The sequence below is a fragment of the Triticum dicoccoides genome, chromosome 4A (genome assembly GCF_002162155.2).
Source record: "Triticum dicoccoides isolate Atlit2015 ecotype Zavitan chromosome 4A, WEW_v2.0, whole genome shotgun sequence".
In the NCBI taxonomy this organism is placed as follows: Eukaryota; Viridiplantae; Streptophyta; class Magnoliopsida; order Poales; family Poaceae; genus Triticum; species Triticum dicoccoides.
In genome coordinates, this window is record NC_041386.1 from 637491389 (window position 1) to 637496734 (window position 5346).

Sequence of the window (5346 nt, forward strand, 5' to 3'; positions counted from 1 at the left end):
AGTACGACTCATAGTATCGGCATGGAGGTCGTGAACAAAAGCAGAAGTATCCTTAATTTTTTATTAGTGACTGTAATTTTCCTTATAAAGAACATACTACTCTCGTGTAAACCCATCCCTCTATATATGTACTGTCAATTTTTTGCAAATCGAACAAATTGCGTATGTAGCAAGTGCTAGTATCTTGAAATGAAGTTATGCGTATGCCCCTAAGAGTAGGTGAATAGAAAACTCGAACCAAAAATGGCTTTCTCCTAATAGTAATCGTGCTAGAACTCATTCAAAGCTGAAGTGAACTATAATTATAACCAGCCTTTGTCAATAGAAGTCCTACTGATCACAAATTCCTCTAATTTCCTCCAGACTCAAGATCAAGATGGTGGACAGTGCACGGATATTACAAAATTAACAATTCATAATACGAATTAAATATCACAAATTGCAAGGCACAAGTTTTGAGCACATACAATCTTTCATTGGTAGGTAGCACTACAACTTTGGAGGTCAACACATTAGGCAAACTCTTTGGAATTAAGATAGTGAAAAGTAAATGTATGCGAAAGCAAGCTTCAGTTTGGTAAACCATCAAGCCCAGATTGCTGCACTCCGAATTTCCTTTAGACTCGTACGCTACCTTCAGTTCAGCAAGCTTTATGTTCAGCAAGTGTGTAACAAAACAAGAATTGAACTGGAATAGAATTTGAAATTTGAACTGAAATACAATACGAAAACTAAACTGAGTGTACTTTCAGATTTTCACATGGACATCAGTGCATGAAGCACCAATGAAATTGAACTGAAACAAACCTCAGTTCAACAAACTTATATGAAGTTATATGAAGCATGCTTGAATGCGTTGACCCGAAGCATGCTTGTAGGAGAGTAGTGGCACTGGAAGGGAGCCTTTTGCTGAACTTATATGAAGTTATATGAACTTGTCTAACTTATATGGAACTTATATGAAGCCTTTTGCTGAACTTATATGAAGTTGACCAGACAAGATGATACCGGGGCGCATCAGAATATAGGAGAGTGGTGATGCAAGTCAGTCACCGGCTGGGTAATGAAGCGGGTGGTATGCGGCATGGAGACAACCAGAAAATGGGACATCCAGGGGTAGGGAGCATCGTCGCTGAAGATCAGAGAGTGTGGAGCGCAGGCGTGCGGTGTCCCCCGGCCGGCACCGGAGACGAAGGAGATCGGGGATAGTGCACTTTTTTCGTCAGCCTGCAAGATGCTCAAGGACCAGGACAACATGTAGTTTCAGAATTACAGATTGTGGTCAGCTATAGGATGTTTCTGGGACCATGTTTTAGCTACGAGAGAGCAACAACATCACATCATGAGAGAGAGGATGCATCATCAAAAATTCAGGAGAAAGATCAGAGCAGAGCAGAAGTAAATATGTTTTGAGGAGATGAACTGACCAGGATTTAAATGAACTCTCACTAGCAGTAATTTTTGTACTTCGCATGTAGTACTACATGGACTTGCTATAAAATACATGGACCATGTAGTAATTTTGAAGTTAATTATATGATCATCTCAGGGAGCTCAAGTTGTACTGAAAGCTCAAGTTGGACTAAAACTCACTCGATAACTGAAACTCCTAGGGCGAGGGGTGGGATCCAGGGTGCTGCTAGCAATGAACGGCCTGGGGTGGTGGCGTTGAATGGCCTGGAGTGGTGGCTGTGAACAGCCAGGGTGCTCCGGCGGCAGAGCCCCACCGGAGATGGTGATGCAAGCAGGAGGTCGGGAAGCAGTGGTGCCGGTGGTCGAGGTCATCCAATGCACATGGCACACCAGTACAGGAAGTTGATTCATCACCCATCCACAGTTTTTTTCCTTTTTGGAATCCATTGAACTGAAAAAAGCTACATGTGAGCTGAAAGTATGAAAATAACATATCTTTGAAAGAATAAAGAACTAGCTTTAACATATCTATGAAAGAATACACCTCCGAGGAACCAGCTTTGAACATATCTCTGAAAGAATAGAGAGCATGCAAAGTTCAAGGAAAGAATAAGCAAAATGGCACACTAGTACGCAGTAGTACGAGTCCAGTCATGTATGTGCTAGTATTAGATTTGAATAGTAGCTAGAATTGAAGTTCAGGTAACCATGGCACACACATCATACAGTTTCAGTCATGTATGCACACACACTGTAATAGTCGCTGCAATTAAAGTTCAAATAACCACGGCACCCATAACAGAACAAGAATCAGTCTAGCAGCTAGGCAAGCAAGCTTCATCAGCATGAATACACATCAGCGGCAAGCTAGAACATGCTAGTAGGCTGTAGAAGTCTCCTTGTAATTTTTCAAACAGAAGTGCTTTAGCTCAGTTCAGTAGTAAGGCATGGAAAAAGAAAAGCAATGGAATAAACTATAACCGAGCCAAATATGTAATTTCAACAAACTAGACCTCATTGCTTGACTTCAGTCGTAATACACGATCATCAGTTCAATATAAACAGACTAATGTTAAGATCATCGTACATCCATTGCCGGTTCATCTGCGTGCATTATATATAATTAACTAATTAAGTGTGTCAAAAACAATTACAGAACAGCATGAATACAGAAGACCAAATTAATAGAAGTTCATCATCACATTAAAACCAAAGTACAGTAGTGATCAAATGTTATTACTGAAAAAATAAATACATAAAGTTCATACATATATAGTTCTCATTGAACAACATATATATAGCTCTCTAGAGCATCTAATTAAACCATACATTGAAACAATGTAAAACATTTCAATGCAACAACAAATGCGATCATAATCGCAACTAAGGTAACAATTGATCCAACGGCATAATGATGCCAAGCCTCGGTATGAATGGCATATTTTCTAATCTTTCTAATCTTCAAGCGCATTGCATCCATCTTGATCTTGTGATCATTGACGACATCCGCAACATGCAACTCCAATCCCATCTTCTCCTCCTTAATTCTTTTCAATTTTTTCTTCAGGTAATTGTTTTCTTCTTCAACTAAATTTAACCTCTCAACAATAGGGTCGGTTGGAATTTCCGGTTCACATACCTCCTTGATAAAAACATCTATGTCACGTTGGTCGGCATAATTTTCATACACACTAATGAACACAATAGTTATAAAATATAATATATACCACATCCGAATCATAGACAGGACGAGGGCCGACGGAGGCGGATACCAAAACCATCACACTATATAATAACAAAAAATAATAAAAGTAAGAAAATTATACAAGTATCTATCTAAATCATACAAGTAAGAACTTTTTTCTTTTAGAAGATAAGAACAAGAGGCTCACCACGGTGGTGCCGGCGACGAGATCGGCGCGGGCGATCGACGGCGGTGAGGACGGGGACGGGACAGGATGGACCACCAAACCTAGACAAATCTTAAGGAAAATGGAGTTTGGACAAGGAGCTTCGAGAGGAGAAAGCTTAAGTATGTCTCGGGCATTTCACCGAACACCTCATGTGGATAGGAGGTGAGCTAGAGCACCACAAAGCTCTCCCACGGCCGGCCAAAAAACAGAGCAATGCACTGCTCTGCTCGCGGGCAGGGGGATATATAGGCCTCTCTTTAGTCCCGATTTGTGGCTAGAGCCGGGACTAAAGGACCCCATTTGGTCCTGGTTCCAACCACCAACCGGGATTAAAGGTTGTGGGCCAGGAGCGAGGCCCATTGGTCCTGGTTCGTGTCTGGAAGCGAGACCAAAGGGGTCAGACGAATCGGGACCAATGGCCCCCGAGGCCCGGCCGGCGCCCTGGCTTTACAAACCGGGATTGATGCACCCATTAGTCCCGGTTCATAGGGAAACTGGGATTAATGCCCTTTTCAGACCTGGACCAAAGCCCTATTTTCTACTAGTGTTGTAGGCCTCGCTCACATGAAGTAAGAATGGTCGGTGACGATGCCTCATAAAGTCCATGGGGTGCAATCATAGTTGGTGGTGCAGGGGAGGAAGTAACCTTCTTTGATGGGGATTCCATCACACGCTTGTTTGTCATGTAGACGCGTCCTCTTAATTTCTATTCAGCTTTACAGGCAAGACGAAACAAATGATCGATAGAATATAGTCTTCATGCATTATTATGTCTTGTATATCATGGTTTAAACCTTTCCAAAATCGATTCAAAAAATCTTCTTCGCATTCTTCTAAGCCAGAACGAAACAAAGCAATACACAAATTGTCATAATATTCTTCAACAGTGATATTGTCTTGTGCTAAACATTGTAATTTTCTAAGAAAATCACTGGCATGATATGAAGAACAAATCGGTCTCGCATAACAAGTTTTAAATCTTTCCAAGTAGAAGACCTATTATCAATATTTTTCCTGCAATAATTTCTCCACCAAACTGAAGCAAAACCTAAAAACACTTTAGTGACAATATTTATTTTCTTATGCTTGGGAAGTTCATGGCTAGCAAATATTTCTTCTACCTCAATTTCCCAATCAATATATGAATCAGGGTCATATTTACCCTTAAAATTTGGCAAAGAGGTAACATGATGATGTGTGTCTCTACCATGATGTATATCATGTGACGATCGTCGTACCTTTTGTGGTGGGAAAGAGTGATCTTTATCAATATATGGCAAGTCATCTCCCACAATAGACGCACCCCAACTGTCAACCGCTCTAAAATCTGCCATGGTTAGTACCACACAAAAAACAAAAATAATAAGTATAATGTTTCTATAGTACTATTTGGAGGTGGCAGAAAAATTATCTCAAAACTCTAGCAATTACCAAGCTCTTACCAGATCTTACCGTGCTGCAGTGGTTGTCGGCCTTTGGCGCCTTCAAAAGTTATCAAAGTTGGATATAGTGATTGCCTAATCACCGAACAAGGTACAATATAGAAAGTGGAGCTTGGTGAAGGTTTTCTCAACTCACAATATCGGTGGCACAATTTTCCTGAAAGTAATGCAAGATAATAATTGCTCAAACTCCTAACTAGTGTTGGTAGTCGACTAGTAAGAGATGTGTGTGAATATACTTTGGTTGTGTCTGCAGAATTGCATTATGGAAAGATGTGTGTGAGGTTACCCCATCGCCACTGGTTCCAACTTTGTCCATCATGTCGCTCTGATGAGAAGACCTTGTCCATGTTTCATTAATAGGGCAGAGTGCTGCTAAAGTATCTATGTTGAACAATTATAACAGTACCAAGTAAGTTTGCTCCAATTGCATTTGATGCAGAAGGCACAACACCGCCATCATGCGTCAGGTTCAGTAGAAGGCACGACACCGCCACGCTCTCCTCCACTACAATGCCATGCACCCGGTAATTAAACATGCTTTCTCTTCATTCAAGTAGTAAGAGCATCTCCAGCCC